The 18,757-nt window shown below is 42.8% G+C and overlaps 1 protein-coding gene across 5 annotated transcripts in view; it reads right to left on the minus strand.

Moving 5' to 3' along the window:
* Window positions 1-18,757, minus strand: part of EPB41 (erythrocyte membrane protein band 4.1) — a 106,126-nt gene that overhangs the window by 76,353 nt on the left and 11,016 nt on the right. Inside the window, exon 1 of one of the 5 annotated variants that reach the window (XM_082231514.1) lies at window positions 14,823-15,092. The exons of 1 other annotated variant lie outside the window; for it this stretch is intronic. The gene's annotated coding sequence lies outside the window, so the exon portion shown is untranslated. Of the gene's footprint in view, window positions 1-3,080; window positions 3,102-14,795; window positions 15,093-18,757 lie in introns of those variants that run through there. 3 more of the 5 variants (XM_082231515.1, XM_082231513.1, XM_082231492.1) reach the window with 3 other exon arrangements.

Consider the following 18,757-nt stretch of genomic DNA (forward strand, 5'->3'; position numbering starts at 1 on the left):
ACAATATAGCTAATGTCAAAAACAAAGTAGAAAAGGGGCAGGTTATACAATGGAAACACTGGCTGGGCAAGATCCACAATAGTGTTAAGCATGTATCTGTTCATGCCACAGAGCTTCTCCTCTCCCCTGTACCCCCAAAATCTCCTTCAGGAGTCACTGAAATTTCCAGAGCAGAATGGAGGGGTGCAGGGACTAGAGGGGGGAAAAGAGAAACCAAAGGTTTCACGTGTGCAAGCAGATTTCCATTGCAGAAATGAGCGAACATCACTGAATGTCATCCACTATGGCCAAGTTCAGGTATCATTTTCCATATTTTGATGGAACTATTAGGAATAATCAGTGTTCACAGATTTAAGCTACTGTTTCATGTTAAATGTCTTAGGTTTCAACCCACTTCTCAATGAAATTCAGGACAAAACCGACTGATTTTAGCTGATCTTATTTACCTTCCGTAGGGCAAAACTAGACATTATATGGAAGACCAGTGTAAAATTCACTTTATTTTACTTCATTATGTTTTATGATTAGCAACCAAAGGTGGTTATGATTTGGTCAGAGAAGTTCTGAATGGGATTTTTTTTCTGATCACAGTCAGTCTCCCAACCTGCTTTTCCACCTGCAGAGAAAAAGATACCATTTTGCTCCCATTGCAATGGAAAAGCAGTTGAGAGGCAATTTTGTCTGGAAAAAGCAACCTGCAAACAATTCACTGTTTGTGTGATCAAATACCATATTTTTCGCCCTATAGGATGCACTTTTTCCCCTCCAAAAATGAAGGGGAAATGTGTGTGCGTCCTATGGGGCGAATGCAGACTTTCGCTGAAGCCTGGAGAGCGAGAGGGGTCGGTGTGCACCGACCCCTCTCGCTCTCCAGGCTTCAGGAAGCTCTGCGCAACCCTTAGAAGACCAGCACAACTTCGCGCCAGTCTCCCGAGGGTTGCGCAGAGCTGCCTGCAGTCCTGGGCTTCGCGCAGCTCTGCGCAACCCTTGGGAGCCCGGCGCGAAGTTGCGCCGGTCTGGCCTCCCTAGGGTTGCGCAGAGCTGCCTGCATTCCCGGGCTTCGCGGGGGGGAATTATTTCCCCCCCAAAAAACACAAGGTGCGTCCTATGGGGCGCTGCGCCCTATGGGGCGAAAAATATGGTATGTAGCCTCCCACAAATATTTTTTTTTTCTGTTAAAGAGTCAGGAAACTTTTATATTATTTTACTTCACAAAATTCACAATAATAAGTCATTTGCTTCATGCCCTCAATGCACTTTTTAAAAATTGCTGTTTGCTAGAGAGGCATAACAAAGTCCATGGTTTGGAAATATCTTTCTTAGAGTTCTACAGAATTCTTCACCAGGCTGTTAGAAACTCAGATATATAAGCTAGGCACCAAATGGTGCCTTAAATATATGATCCGTTGCCACAATGGAATGTCTATTTGCCATGGGGTTGAACTAGATAACCCTCAGGGTATCTTCCAATGCTATGATTCTATGATCTCAAATGCATTGCTTGACTGTAGCTTGCTCTTACAATAATTCACTTGTCCCAGTATGCTGGAAGCAGAAACAAACAGAAATGGAAATGGTATTAACAATGGACTAAGGTAGAGGTTTTTAAACTATGGGTGCCAACTTGGAACCCAGAAAACTCCATGTAGTTGCAAATTGACCCTCTCCAGTAGCAAAACATGCCTGACACCTGGGGAATTTCAAACAATGGTCTTGATGTTATGATGAAGAGTTATGAAGAATTTGAAAGCTTACTATTTTCTGACATTCTGGTTGGACCTAATAGGTAATGCCTCACAATGGATTCTGCAATACTTCCTAATCAACACAGCTTCCTTTGCTTTTATCCGTCTAAGACTCTAAGCAAACAACGCATTAGCCTCCAAACAAGTATTCATCTTCAATTTGCACCCAATAAGTTACATCCAGATCCAAAATAATTCTGATTGTTAAAGGCATTATTCCAAACATATTACCTATTAGCTTCAGCATGTAGATGTAGCTTACAGCAGAACCAACAAGACAATTTTGTAAAAATCCACATTCAGAGTATAAAGGAATAAAAAGCCACACAAATCCGCTTTTCTGCAAACACTGTTGATATCATTGTTAGAGTTAAAACCACAGTGATGAAGCCCCTTTAAACAAATCCAGCATAAAAATGCAGTGCAGGACCAAAAAGCTGGCTATGATCATACTCTGTGCTAGCCAGAAAATGCCTGGTTTCTGCTGATGTAATCAAAACCTTCTTAAAGTCACCCCTTCTGTATTTTCTCAAAAGCAAATTAAAATAAATTTATTTGGTACACTATCATAAGAACTAAGGGATCAGGAGCACATTCATGAAAACCCCACTTTTTAAAAGTAAACAATTATACCTGATTAGAATATTAGTGAAGTAGGTATATTTCTTATGTGCTAGGTGATTGTAGCATAGATGACCATCACAAACCTATCAATTGTTCAGAAGAGAAGCAGTAATCAAAGTCTACAGTCCTTGCTCTTTCACATTGCGAGCTTAAATAGCAGTAAGGAGCTATCCGGCAAGCTGCATTAAGTAAGGCTGCAATCCTGAAGTGTAAATCCCACCAAACTTAGTAGGTCAAGCTGCAAGACTCACAACCTGATCCTATGTTTACTCAGCAGTAAGTTCAATGGAGTTTGTTCCCAAGTAAACATACATATGATGGCAGCCTTGTTTTTATCAGCTTTTTACTAGATAAGAAATAGAGAAAAGCAGACTTGATGCTACAAGTCCTATGCAATATTAGAACGAAGCTGATTTCAGAAGCACATGCCTAGCTTTGGCTCACAATACATCATGGCTGGGATCCAAACAGCTACCTGAGGTGAACCCTATGAGTTGTCTGCCCAGTAGTTCCCCAGTACTTTTTCTTTTTTCAACACCAGACCTACAATTTTTTCTCCAAAGTTTGTAGTATCAAAGTGAAGTAACAAGAGTGATGCCAAACATTGATTTTAGTTTTATAAATCTGTTATTTTACCAGAGAAAATAACAAGATAGAAAAAAGTTAGTATTATCAATAGTTTTAACATTTACAGTGCATTTCTATACATGCCTATGTAGAAAGAAGTCCCATTTCATTCAACAGCTCCTACTCCCAGAAAGCCTTGTATAGACTTGCAGCCTTACTACAGCAGACTGCAGTCTTCATGTAGCAGAATGATGCAAGAAAACAGGATGTAAAAAATACACTTGACCTTCGTAACACTGTACATAGAACACACCCATTTCTGGTGAAGCAGCACAGTTACTCGCAGAAGGAGCATGTTACCAATATAGAGATTTGCTACTGCATAATAAGCAACAGGAGAAATCACTCCCAGAAAGGGACATGGGGCAATATTAGCAGGGAAAGGGCATTTCAGTGAACAATTGCATTCATCTTGCTGTCACTTGGACTACTAAGGATGAATTATCTTGCCACCAAATTTCTATATGAAAATCACTTCCATGTGCCAATATACATCACTGAGAGCAAGATTACACAAATATGGAAAATCTTCACACACTAGGACCTACAGGGATATGACTTTAATGTAGACAGATGAATGAACTGGAATAAAGGTGCCAGAGCATACAAAGTTACCCAGTGCATTCCTCAGAGGGTTGCAATAAATGTCTTTCCACAATCCCAGATGTATTATGAAAGAGGTGTGAAGTCTCAGATGGGGGGGGTGGATGCAATTGTGTGACTGGATGTACCTTACTATGGAAAAGGCAAAGAGTTACATCCTACCTACTTTTCCCTCTGGCAAATGTCAGTGCTCCCTATCAAAGGTTTCCCACGCAAGATTGCAGGCCTTCAGCTGAGAAAGGTTCCTCACTTCTGTATAAGGTTTTTAATATTAGACATACTTGGAGTCTACATGTTAAAATCAAAGGATCTAGAATCATAGAATCATAGAATCATAGAATCATAGAATCATAGAGTTGGAAGAGACCACAAGGGCCATCGAGTCCAACCCCCTGCCAAGCAGGAAACACCATCAGAGCACTCCTGACATATGGTTGTCAAGCCTCTGCTTAAAGACCTCCAAAGTAGGAGACTCCACCACACTCCTTGGCAGCAAATTCCACTGTCGAACAGCTCTCACTGTCAGGAAGTTCTTCCTAATGTTTAGGTGGAATCTTCTTTCTTGTAGTTTGGATCCATTGCTCCGTGTCCGCTTCTCCGGAGCAGCAGAAAACAACCTTTCTCCCTCCTCCATGTGACATCCTTTTATATATTTGAACATGGCTATCATATCACCCCTCAACCTCCTCTTCTCCAGGCTAAACATGCCCAGCTCCCTTAGCCGTTCCTCATAAGGCATCGTTTCCAGGCCTTTGACCATTTTGGTTGCCCTCCTCTGGACACGTTCCAGTTTGTCAGTGTCCTTCTTGAATTGTGGTGCCCAGAACTGGACACAGTACTCCAGCTGTGGTCTGACCAGAGCAGAATACAGTGGCACTATTACTTCCCTTGATCTAGATGCTATACTCCTATTGATGCAGCCCAGAATTGCATTGGCTTTTTTAGCTGCCGCGTCACACTGTTGGCTCATGTCAAGTTTGTGGTCAACCAAGACTCCTAGATCCTTTTCACATGTACTGCTCTCAAGCCAGGTGTCACCCATCTTGTATTTGTGCCTCTCATTTTTTTTGCCCAAGTGCAATACTTTACATTTCTCCCTGTTAAAATTCATCTTGTTTATTTTTGCCCAGTTCTCTAATCTGTCAAGGTCGTTTTGAAGTGTGATCCTGTCCTCTGGGGTGTTAGCCACCCCTCCCAGTTTGGTGTCATCTGCAAATTTGATCAGGATGCCCTTGAGTCCATCATCCAAGTCGTTGATAAAGATGTTGAATAAGACCGGGCCCAAGACAGAACCCTGTGGCACCCCAATCCTTTATCTAAGTTAATATCAATCATTTAAATGGGTCTACCATGAGTATAACTTAGAATATTGTATCCTGCATCTCTTAAGATGGAATAAAAAAAGTCATCATAGAATCATAGTACTGCAGACTTGGAAGGGACTCTGACAGCCATCTAGTCCAACCCCTGCAATTCAGGAATAGCAGCTAAAGAATCCCTGACAGATGCCCATTCGACCTCTGCTTAAAATCAAAACTTAAAAGCTATACTTATTCTCATTCATTGCTGTAACATATACAAATCAAAATTATTCACTCAAAAAAATTGATTCATTCTATTCAAACAAATAAGATAAAAAGCCTAGTAATGAGGTCAATGCAAAATTCTAATCCTCACTGAGGGACAGGTACAACAAGGAAATCCACAACAGAAGTTGAGATGAGACACCATTCATGGTCATTAATTAAAGCAAATCCACATCCTTTATTAAAATAACCCTAAGATTTCCTGTTTGGGTGAATATTTTGTAAGTCTGCACAGGGCTGCTGCTATGTCAGTACTTGTGCCAGTGTAAATACCTGGCATCCTGTGGCTTGTACTTTGGACTACCATCCTCCTGTAAGGGTTCCACTTGTCCCACATCTGTTATGACTTAGGAAACTTTCACATTCCAACATATTGTCAGGAAAACACACAAGTGAAATAAACTCCCTATTTTTCCCTCCAAATGATGACAAGCTTAATTGATGCTTTGAGTTAAAACTGTTTCCACAATGGAAACAATTAGATATTGGTAGCATGCATTTTCTGTGACTTTAATTGTTTGTGCTGCCTCACCAGAAATGAATTCAAACTGGTTTTGGATTTTTTATCGACCAGCCCTAGATATCATGGTCAATGATAATGAAAGTCAAAGAGAAATTGAAGAGAATCAGAAGGGTCACACTCACACTATTTCTCTCCTAACACAAGTCATCATGCAGGGTGATCACGGTATATAGTTTTACTGTCCTGAGGTGGTGGGACAACATAAAATTGACAACTTGCAATACTGCATTCAGTGAGCCTAGCATATCCAATTTTTTCTTTGCACAGCAGACCTTAGGAAGAGGTTCTAAAACACTAAACTAAATAAAAAAGCATAGATTATTTAGAAACAAATTCCATTCCACTCAATGGCACACTGCACAGTAATGTGTTCAGAATGGAAATGCCAGATTCAAGATTATTGCTCTCCTAGTCTGTCATGGTCACTGCAAATGAGGATGCAGAGGAGAAAATGACACACTAGTGAATATATCACAAACTTTTCAGATGATTTGTGTTTTGTGTAAAAACATTTTCCCTAACCTGCTATATTTTAAGTTTATTTCCTGTTTTTATTTCCTCTGCTTTAAGCAGTAAATCATTTCTACTTTGCAAGAAGAGTTAATTCACAAACCATAAAGAACACTACAGACCTAAATACTTTCAGAAAATTAATACTTTGAACACTAATTTCCAAAAGATAAAATAAGATCTATTTTGCCAAAGCAAAAACAGCAGAAATAATATAAGCAAAGAGACAGGAGACCATATCAGTAAAGCACACAGGGAAAATGTGTGACTGATATGAATGAAACTGATAATATTGAACCATGTAAGACCTCTATCATTAAAAAGAGGTTAAGGAGCAGTGTTAGAAACTGAGATATGAAAACTAGGAGCTAAATGGCACCTTAAATCTAGATTATGGGTGCAACAACGAAATGTGAAGGCACACTTTTTATAACAAGAATACAAAGCTGAAAATAAGTGAACTGCACCTAAAATCTTATGTTCATTTTTCACATGGTCTAGTCCTTCCCCTGCCCACCCCACTAATATTCTTAAGAAGTCTCTTCTCCAGTCTTCAGAGAATAGCTGCAAGTGGGGAGGCAGAAAAAAATCCTTTCCTTCCACTATGCAGTTATAATCTGAAATCTTAGGTGCAGTACTGTGCCCAGAGCTCAGAAACTGCTCATGCTAAGGAAATTCCCTGTTGCAAAATGCGACTAGAACAATGGGAGTTTTGAACACTGCTAAGGAGTAAACCCTACACAAATCTGGAGTGGAGTCCCTAAAACGGTTGGATGGTGCCTGGCTATTGACCACATGTGACCAAGCGAAGATGCCTGGGGGTCAGCTGTCTCTATAATAAGCCCATCAAAAGTAGTAGCCTGCCCTGCTCAAGACTATTAATCTATGGTAGGTTGGCTGCACTGAATTTTCTGCATTTGCCTTCATGTACCTCATGTTACGTTTGCTTCAAGTTGAGCATTTTCAGGTTGCGTCCCACGGCGACCTTGAAGTACCGGAAAAGGTTACTTCCAGGTTTTGCCACTCGCGCATGTGCGCAAAATGATGTCGCGTGCATGTGCAGAAGTGGTGAATCGCGACCCGCGCACGAGCTGGTTGTGTTCCTTTCAGGTTGTGAATGGGCCTCCGGAACAGATCCCGTTCGCAACCAGAGGTACCACTGTAAGTAATTCCTTCTAGCCCATGGCTACCAGGCTGGTTTCTATCCCAACCCAACCCTTCTGAATGCAAGGTTAAACTTGACAGTCTCAGGTTTTCAAGTAAATGGTAGAGTGCAGCCTGCTCATACACTTTTAATAACAAGTTTGGCCTTATCCTATGAATACCAAACACAACAAGGCTGCCTATGTGGATGTTACTATCATGGGGATTTACTGTGCCATAGGCAGTCACTTAAGAGGAAAAACTTCGCTCTTTCACCTCCTCACGTGAGCAAAAATTGGCTAAGCAGTAGTGCCACTGCACCATAAGTGCCAGTAGTACATCCATGGTAGACTTGAACTTTCTCTTAAAAAACAATTTGAACAACTGTGATTCCATGCACTAGTAACGGAGCACAGATTATACAGCAAAGCAAGAAGGAATTAAACGTATGCAAATCAGCAGCCAATAATTTCTAGGGTAACTCTTTTCCTACTATATCAATAACACAAATGTTATCACATGCTCATCATTGGAAAGTTTGGCTGCTGCTTGAGTTAGAAAAACTAAGATGGATCCTACAGCCAAATCATGTATACTTTAAAACCAGTATTTTCTGCTTCTTGTGACACAGGCAGCCTAATAAAAGATTTTCCTTGCATTCATAAGAATTAATTCACATGCTGAACCTACAAGAAGCCCTTTCAATTAATGTCAGCAATATCACATTGCTCTGATTTCCCAACAACAGATGGGGAAAACTATCCATCATGGCATGTGGGAGGGCAAGTACAAAACTTCACAAGATGAAAGAGATGCACATTTACCAGCACAGATGCTTTCCCTATGAACACACAAATGAAGATAGATACACTAATGATATGGTTTTCTATCACAGCCCAATTTTTTTTAAAGTTGCCTATCTAAACAAATACAACAGCACTTCCTAGACAGTGTACAGTGGTACCTCGGGTTAAGTACTTAATTCATTCCAGGGGTCCGTACTTACCCTGAAACTGTTCTTAACCTGAAGCACCACTTTAGCTAATGGGGCCTCCTGCTGCTGCCGCGCCGCCGGAGCACGATTTCTGTTCTCACCCTGAAGCAAAGTTCTTAACCTGAAGCACTATTTCTGGGTTAGCGGGGTCTGTATCCTGAAGCGTATGTAACCTGAGGTACCACTGTATTTGTGGTCAGGCGCTCGCTTGTCAAATGACAGATACAATGATGATAATAGTTACAGATTTCACAAAGCCCTGCTTATGAGAATTCCAAAATTTTACTAATGCTTCTTCCTACCCCCAGAACTAGCAAACCCTACCCAAAAAACTAAACAGCTCCTTTAAATGAGAACTAGAACAGCATGAGTTAATATCTAGAAGTTTAATGTGGAACTACTGCTCACAAGATTAAACAGGACAAGCATTAACAACTAATATTATTATCTGGATTAACTACAAGCCATGAACATTCCAATCTAATCCATTTGATAAACAAAGCCAAATCTGTCTGCACTTCAGTGTACTACTCTCTGAAAAGTTTTATAATCTCATCCCCTACTACAACAGTGGTTTCCAAACTGTCGTCTTTCAGGGATTCTTTTCCACGCTGCCTTATCTGCCAAGGAATCCCTGAATGATTATTCTGTGAAACAACCATGTTGCAAAAGATTTGGGATATGATCAGATTCTAGCACACACATTTACTTTATGCAGGACACTGGCCAGACAAGTTGAGACTCACCACTACTCCTCATGAACCAAGTGTGTGACCTAAACAAACCCAATAAAGTACTTATCTCACTGAAGAACTCCAATAGATTTACATAAGTTTGAAAATCTTAAACCAACAATATCTACACAGTGGGTTGTAGCCATTACTAATCCTATTCAGAGTACACCCATTAAAATTGTACTGGGCGTGACTACGTTAGGTCCATTAATTTCAACAGTTGTACTCTATGTAGAACTTAGCTCAAGAGAAAATGTGAACAAATGCACAGTTATTTTATTGTATTGATTATGTTTGCACATTGTTGGAAAAATTAAATAAAAACATTTCTTTTAAAAAAAACTTAATTAGGTTAAGTGGGGTGGTTGTTATTCCGTGTTATTTTGAAAAATCAATGAAATATATTTAAAAGATACTCCATTGGGTAAGAGCTTTCGTGTGCATGCACACTTCTTCAGATACCTGAAGAAGTGTGCATGCACACGAAAGCTCATACCAAGAACTAACTTAGTTGGTCTTTAAGGTGCTACTGGAAGGAATTTTTTAATTTTTGACTATGGCAGACCAACACAGCTACCTATCTGTAACTGGATCCATTGGGTACCTTAGTTAAACAAACTTACAAGCTACTTAAAGGCAGATTCTCCTATGTGAATCTGCCCATCCCCTAAGGTCAATTGATATAACTTTACTGTGCGTTCAACTGACAGCAATGCATGAAGGGGTCTCATATGTGACAGCAGAACTCACTGCCTCAATAATTTAAAGATTAAGATAATCTATTTTTTCACTGAAGACTTATCACTTTCAGCAAGCTTTAACTCTGTCATTGATTAAGTTAACTATTATTTACTGGACGGTTTCTTAAGCTTTGTCTTATGCTTTTTGCAGCTGTGTTACTTATTTTATTGTTTTAATAATGTAATTTAATGTTTTAATTCTGTTGGATTTTGTAAGTAATATTGAGCACCTCTCTAAGGAGAAGAGAAGTGGGATAAAATGTTTAATAGATGTGATGTCAATCAAAGTGCATATAACAAATTGCTATAAGGAAATCTGCTTATTCTGTGTTTTACAAACAAGTACATAATTTGGAAGAAATGCTTGTGACAATACTGAAAGTACTGCATCCATTCACATCAGGAAGATTATCTGTGTATAGTTGCATATGCTCTTCACTGAACTATAGCCTTTTTAGATTACTGCTTGTTGAATGTTGCTGTGGTGTCTTAGAAGTAATGAAATTCAAGCAGGGCAAATCAAAATGGCAAAATTCAATGCCACATTCAATGTCACATTCATTTATTGCAAGTAAGACTGAAGATCACTTCACTCTGTTATACAGAGCAGCAAACAGAAAACATCAAGCGACACAGCAACAAAAACATAGTATCAAACAATACTTGAATACAAGGGGTTTAAAACTGTGAACAAGTAAGTTATCTTGCTGATGGTTCGAAAACTATAGGAGTGATTTTCCATTACACAATAAGCCACAATTACAGTTCATGAGAGAATTTATCTGACAACTACCTTCCATAACTAAGCTTTTGAAAAAGCACTTGCAGTTTGCGGGGGAGGGAGACTTTTCAAATGAGATAAATTCACATGGGACTATAAGAAATGATCATCCGCATAACTATATATTTTGGCTTATATCTAACAAAAGTCCTACAGCAATGCTGGCATGTTTTTATCGCATAAAAGAGTCTAAACTTCATAGCTGAGCACTTTTTAAGTAAGACATATCCACAACCAAGGATGTTGTTTTGAATGATTGGATTATCCATGACAAATAGGCACAAATGATTTAAAGTTTGACATCATAAGGGATAAAGTTGTCCTCAGCAATGCCAGGTGGCCTACTGGGCACTACTGCTCAGATTAGATAGTGAACCTCTATCCTCCAATATCACTAAGCGCTCCTCAAGCTGTTCATACAGAAAACCTAACTATTTACAACCAACTACAATAGTCATTTCTGGGTGCATAACTCCATCAGCTCAACAGAGATTTGGTAGAAAGCATGCTGTGAGAAGTTTGGCTACATACAATCCTCCGGACTGAGAAAATGATTAAGCTGATATTGAAGCGTAAAGCAGTAGGCACGTCACCAAGAACTGACGTGACAGCTCAGTCCTTTTGCACATTGCTCCAGTGTCTATTTTCAGCCATTCAAAATTTAGTGTAATTATAATAATTTATTTGAAGTTTTCAAGTATCTTCATCAGTTTCAACCCCAAAAATCTACTATCAGTCACCTCAGACTGCTTTATAGTCAGATCAGCCAAAGAATGAATGTAGAAAATCTAGTGCCTTAGCAAGAAAACCAACACTTCATTACCCCGTTGGTTTACTCAATGAAGCAATAAAACACAGCATCGTATAACTAACAGATTGAGTTAAAGATTCAGTTACAGGAAGCCACATATAGCTTGACTTTGTACAGTCCAGGTCTCTTTGAGATTGATAAAATGAGTAAGTCTGCAACAAATAAATATGAAATTTAAGGCCCAATATATTTTGACTGTTTACAAAAGGCAAATGAACTGCTTCAACGCATTCAGCAGCTGGAATTCTCTTATTAACACAGGATTACATCATTAAACAAAACTCTGACAGCTGGTACAACTGATAAAGCTGCCAGTGGACTCAAGATAAAGTGGATATTGCTAAAACCCTGAATACTAGATTCCTAGGAGAGAAATTGTATCTGAAAAACCTTTTCTCCACACACCTTTATTTTACAACTTGATACTGCAATATTTCATCACAGTATGTATACATTTGTAATATACAGCCTTTACTACCAGCTTATACAGAAAACTTGAAGTGCAAGATATATCAGAAAGACTACAGATACATTAAGTTACAGTCTGAGATCTCACACATGCAATCCTTATTACAGCATTCTGTAATATTAATTTTAATGCCATCCATGTTTACCATGGGGATGCGGGTGGTGCTGTGGGTAAAACCTCAGCGCCTAGGACTTGCCAATCGCATGGTCGGCGGTTCGAATCCCCGCGGCGGGGTGCGCTCCCGTTGCTCGGTCCCAGCACCTGCCAACCTAGCAGTTCGAAAGCACCCCCGGGTGCAAGTAGATAAATAGGGACCGCTTACTAGCGAGAAGGTAAACGGCATTTCCGTGTGCGGCTCTGGCTCGCCAGAGTAGCTTCGTCATGCTGGCCACATGTCCCAGAAGTGTCTGCGGACAGCGCTGGCTCCCGGCCTCTAGAGTGAGATGAGCGCACAACCTTAGAGTCTGTCAAGACTGGCCCGTATGGGCAGGGGTATCTTTACCTTTACATGTTTACTATTTCCAGAACAGCAACTGTGTTAAGTCTATTGCAGCAAAAACAACAAAGATTCCTGTGGTGTCTTAAGGACACATACTGCAATACAGTGGATGCTCGGGTTACAAACGTGATCCGTGTGGGATGCACGTTCGCAACTTGCAACCCGTCTGCGCATGTGCGGGTTGCGATTTGGCGCTTCTGCACATGCACGACCGCCAAAACCCGGAAGTAACCAGTTCTGGTACTTCCAGGTTTCAGCGGTCCGCAACCTGAAAAAATGCAACCTGAAGTGTCTGTAACCCAAGGTATGACTGTATAAGCTTTTGTGGGCCCATACCCACTTCACCATATGCTATGTATACATCCAAGTGCTGCTTGCTATATGGATGTAGTTAAAACTGCTGCATCCAATTTTGAATGAACATTTACTTGAAGCTTTTTAAAAATGTCCTTTGGGTATGTGCAGTCACAACTGGCCACATCAGCAGGCAGGGGCAGGAAGCTGTCACGCAGTTAAGTCTGGTGAGCTCTCTTAGCCACCTTTAAAGGCAGCCCTGTGACTTACTTTCAGGTCTATGGGACGCACTGGCAGGGTAAGGAGCACCTCCAAGGCCAACCTAGTTGTGAAGGCCAGGAGGAGATGAAGCAGTAAGGCCTCCTTACTTATCTCAAAGGATGCAGATTAAGCAAAGTGGGTAGACAAAATGCTACCTCTTGCCTTAGGCAGGGTTGGCTAACCCATTTTATGTCCTGTTAGTATCCCACTCTCTTTGTTTCCTTCTGCAGACCTTTAGTGTTAAATGAATGAAATGTGACACAGTTCAACGAATTTTTCTATCTTGCCTCCCTTCCCCGTATGGTCAAAATTTGTAGCTCCAACTTAGCTTAGTACTAAGTACTCGTCTAAGAAAGACCCACCCATCCTATTTCCCATGGTTGGGAAAAAAAAACCACAGGAAATAAACACATTACCCATCAAATATTGCAGCCAATTCAAATAAAAAATATCCCAAGGATTTCCCATAACCTTTATTTTAAATGTGAGAGGTAAAAATCATTGGGTGTCCATGAATAGTTTAGCTTTATATCACTTTGAAATTTCAAACTACTTCTGCTACCTACATAATATTCTTTGATGTTCACAGGAGCAAAAGGAAAAAAATATTCTGAACTGTATTTGGGAAGACATGTATGAATGTGATCAAAACAAAACAAAAATGAGGAAGATTGAGTGCTCTCAACTAACAGTATGTATTGTTTTTAAGGCAGCTACAATGTTCTCTGTAAGCAGGGCACACATGTGAACAGCATCTGCTAGCAACAACTGACTGCTCGGACTCCATCTCAATGTTGCAAGCCATCCCCCTCTACCTGAGCTGCTTTGTTTCTCTCCCCTCCCCCTCCCTCCAACGCTTATACAACTGCGGAAGAAGGTCCTCTCTATCCCCCCCACCCCGTTCAGACTCCAACCTGTCACTGCCATATTCTTCTGCCCACCATCATCCTCCTCCTTTCCTGTCATTACGACAAAAAAATAAAAAAAAATATAGAAGGTTAAAAAATGGGAGGAGGGAAGTAAGAGGGAAGAGGGATTTTAATTTAGCGCATCTCTATTTCTCTCTCTCCGCCCACCCTGCAAGCAAATCTCCAGGAGGAGGAGGAGGAGGGAGAGCAGGACACTAAATGGATGCCATCCCCCCGATGCTAACCCGCCATCTCTCCTTTTAATTCCTTCCTCTCCCCGCCCCTCACAACCCTTCCGCACCAACAATCCAAGGCGATCTTCTTATGGAGTCGCACAGCCTACCCATCCCATAATTCTCCCCATCCCCTGGCAGGGATGATGCGAGGTACACAGACAAGCGCGCGCCCGAGCACACAAGCGCGCGCACACACACACAACACACACGCATACGGTTTTCAAGAGGCGCCGCTAGCGTTAAACGTGGTTTTTCTTCAGCGCCAGGGAGGGATCCAGCCGAGAGAGAGAGAGAGAGAGACCACCCCCTTCCCTTCCCTGCGCCACATCCCGATGCCCCCCGCTTGGCGCAGCGCAGGAGGCTCCCGCTGCGCCTCAGAGCCGCGCGCCGCTACTACCCTTTTCCCCACCATGAGGCTCGCCTGAGGCAAAAGACGGCACCTTAAAATGCGACCCAATTCCCGGGGGCCATAGAGCTCTCTCCCCCTGAGCCTTCCCACACACCCCCTCTGAGCTGCTGCCGCCGCCACTCGCCACCCCGCGCATTCCCCTCAGCGCTCGCCAACCGTCTCCCTCCACACAAACAAGATACACGCGTCCCTCTCTGAGGTAAAAGCGAAAAAAAACAACGGCCGGGAAGCGCGCGTGCGCGCGCTGTGGAATCTCTCCCCCTCCCCGCCGGCCCCCACGCCGCAATTCTCCCCTTACCCCGCCGCTTATGGTCGCCTCACTTGCCTGCCTTCTTCCCCAGCGGCTGATGCTGGGCGCTGATAGTGCTTGCCGAAGGCGCCCAACGAAGGAGGAGAAAAGGAGGAGGCGGGGGGGAAGAGGGGCCCCAGGTCTCTCTCTCCTACAACCACCTCCCGCTCCCCCGCCCCATAACATAGTAGTAAGTTTCTATTGGTCGGGAGGGGAAGGCGGAGCCGCTTTGCTGCTCAGCTATTGGGGGAAGGGAGGGGAGAAGAGCGAGAGTGTGTGCGTGTGGTTATTAAAAGGGGGGGGAGAGAAATGGGGGCAGCGAGCTCGCCTGTCTGCCTGCCCGTGCGGCACGCGAAGGGGAGGAGGGTTTATTTGAGGGGGGGGAGTAGTGGAAACGGAAGGTATAAAAGCGCGCGGACCAGATGGAGCGAGGTGGGGGGCGGGAGAGAAAGGTTGCGCGCGCACAAAACTGAGGGGTGCTTCTGTTGAGGCGGCTCGCCACCCAAAAATGGGGGGGGGGGAGAACCCGAACGAGACCAACGGCCATCTGGGTCAGTGTGAAGGGATGGTGCGCGCGCGCGCGCCCGCCCGCCTCCTCCTCTCTGTTCACCTCCTCACATAAAGAGGAAGGGGGGATGCGCGCGCGTTAAGAAATATTTCTTTCTTAAAATTATTATTTTTTGGCCTCACACAACACCTCTTCTCTTACCAAGGGGTGCGCAGGTTTCATAAACAAAACGGCATCACACCGAAAATGAATACGTTTTAGGAACCACAATACACAAAGGGGTGTGTGTACCACCCCCATTTGGATCAAAGCTGGCCACCCCCATTTGGATCAAAGCTGGCCACCCCCATTTGGATCAAAGCTGGCCACCCCCATTTGGATCAAAGCTGGCTGGAGAGGGGATAGAGCATATGATAAGGAGGAGTATATGGTCGCCTGTACACCTCTTCCCAAACCAGCAGGAGCAAGCACTGGTCAATGGGAGCATGTCCGCACAACCTTAGAGCACCACTGCTGGAACAGGCCAAGGAGCCCATCTGGTCCAGCATCCAGTTGCCAAGAGCCGGCAACCGGATGCCTCCAAGGGAGCAGCACACCTTCCCCATTGTTGTGCCTGGCACCTGGCATTCGCAGGAACAGCAGCTGTAAAAGGAGGAAAGGACAGAGGGCGAAGGAAGAGCTGTGTGTGGAGTGGGGGCTTTTCCCCATCCTCTGGACCACCCGCCACCCTGGGGGGGGTGGACTCAACAAACCTGCTGCACTTCGAACTGAGTGCAGAGCGTTGCTGAATTGGACACAGCTGTAGACAGGAAGTACCATCTGCCTTGGGCCTGCCCATATAAAGCAAGTCTAGCATGAGAGACTAGGGTAATGTCCGTTGTTTCCAGGAAGGCTTCTCAGTATGAGACTTTTGTGGGTGAGCTGAGAGTTTGCTGGGATCCTGGGTGAGGCTGAGGGGGAGAGTGTGTCCGAAGGAAAATGAATTTATATTGATTTTTATATATTTGTATTTTTTGTATTAATGTAACGTTTGTAACTGTATTTTTATTTTTTATTTTTTTTAAGGTATCTGTTTTAGTTTTTTTTTGTACACAACTCAGAGATATTTTTAATCTATTAAGCGGTTGGTTTGCCTGCAGGCCCCAACTGATAAAAACTAGCATTATTCCTACACACAAACACACTTCAAACAAACAAAAACTCCCATGCTACTTATTTTGGTTTGCTATAATAATTTCATACGGAAAGCAAAAGCACCAGTAGTATCCCTTATTCTTTTTAAATCTTGTGCATAATCGATAACATGTTTTGCAACATGCATCCTGCTTCTTAGTCCTTATTTTGCTGGAACACAGGTGGCTGGTACCCATAGGTCTGGTAGAGCAGTCTACCAAAGATAGAGCCAATGACAGCGACAGGCTAGAGGAGGGCTAGTTTGCCACTTCCCTGGTCATCACTGGAGCTGTTTTTACACCACTCCTGAATCCTGCACCAACTTCTCACCCTTACCTTCAAAACCCTACATGGCTTTGCTCTTATGATCTGACCAATTCTTCCATGTTCTCCTTGATCATTCACCTCCAGCACCCCAGCCTCCGAAAGGTTTCCTTCCCCCTGAAACAACCCTGCCTTTTCTTCCATTATTATTATCATCATCATCAACAACATATTAATTGCCTTCTACACAATCAAGACAATGTACAATGAAAAACCGATACATTTAAAACAAAACTAAAACAATACAAAACAAACACTCATGGCAAAGACCCATTTATCCAGTTGGGAATGCCAGTCGGAACAAAAGTGTCTTAAATTGTTTCTTGAAAGTACAGATAGAGGGGCCTGTCATTTCTCAATAGGAACAGGGGCAAGCCATAGTGTTACTGCAGAGCTGGTGTTTGAGATCTTTGGAAATTGCAGGATAATCTTCCCCACAGACCCCAGGGATCCACCGGACATAAAAAGAGCAAGGCAGTCTCTCATGTAACTTGGTCCTGAATTATCCAGGGTATTAATATGTTAGCTACCAACACACTGAACTTGGCCTGGTAGCAGATTGGCAATCAGTGCAAATCCTGATAGCAAGGTGTTATATGTGGGTGATAATTTGCCTCCACAAGCAACCTAGCCACCACGTTCTGCACCAGCCACAGCCTCCAGAGATAAACCCCAAAGGTAGCCCCACAAACAGCACACTGCAGTTATCCAATCATCCAATGGTCAAGCTTCCCCAAGCCAGGAACTTGATGTCCTTATACATGGAACTGCTCCCCATTGTGTGATCACCACTCTTACTTCCCCCAAATTCCTCTGCCAAATTCACCTTTTTCCAGGAAGCCTTTTGATCAATGCATTAACCTCTTGTGACTAAACTAAAGTACAGTACTTATAATCACAACAATCACGCATCTGCCCCGTTTACCCTTACCTCCATTTTTCTCCCTTTATCTTTTCCCTGTGTCTATTTTTAGACGTGTTTACTTATTTTTAGTATTTTTACCCTGCTCCTTGGCTGAAGAAGGCTCCCAGAGCGGCTTAGAAAAATCATTAAAATAAGATAGTCTCTGCCCTCAGGCACACAATCTAAAAGGCACTACACAAAAGAAAGAGGCTGGGACATGGATGGGGGAAGCAAACCCAGGAACCAGATTGTAAACCCTTTGGGTAGAAACCTATCAAACATGTACACTGTAAAAGCACCAGATGCATAGACTGCATTATATAAATTATAACGCTAATTTGTGAGAACTAAAGGCAGGGTCAAACTTTCTTTTTCCAGATCAACTCCTACCCCCAAACACTTTGGAGAGGGCCACAGCTGCCAGAGATTGAGATAAAGGATGCTTCATCCCTAAAGTGTTTGTGACTGGCAGGGATTATGACTACTTACGCATCAACGAAGAATACACAGATTTGCATAAACTTTGCATGTGCTAATTTGTATGCCTAGGAGCAAACTGGAAGTACACCTCACCATTGTAGGAAAGACTGTGACCAGGTGACCAGGGTGTCTACAGGCAATCCGTGATTTGTGCAGGGGTTGTGTTCCAGATAATCCCACATGACTGCGAAGCACACATAAGACCGCTCCTCCACCATTACCCACCATTCTGCCCCCTTTTCCTGCCACTTCCGGGTCACCACAATCTGTGCGTGGGCAGTCATGCACCAATTGGACGTGTGTAAATCAGCCATTGCCTGTACTTCATCTGTTGTTCACATGCTGCCATTGATGGGCAACTTCAAGACCAATGCTCTCCCTTCTTACTTATAATACTTTAAACCAACTTGGGCAGACAGCCTTTCAGATAGAGCACTGTCCTCTGTGAAGTTAGGTCTTTGCCACCTTAGTGGCAATGGAGGAATAGGCACTGCTTCCAAGTAGTGGTGCTACCTTGTACTGCCTCCCTTTGCTCATCTCAGAGACTTCCCAGAGGCATGCCCCTTTGGAAACGAAGTGGTC

This window comes from Podarcis vaucheri (assembly GCF_965113315.1).
Source record: "Podarcis vaucheri genome assembly, chromosome: 7".
Taxonomy (NCBI): domain Eukaryota; kingdom Metazoa; phylum Chordata; class Lepidosauria; order Squamata; family Lacertidae; genus Podarcis; species Podarcis vaucheri.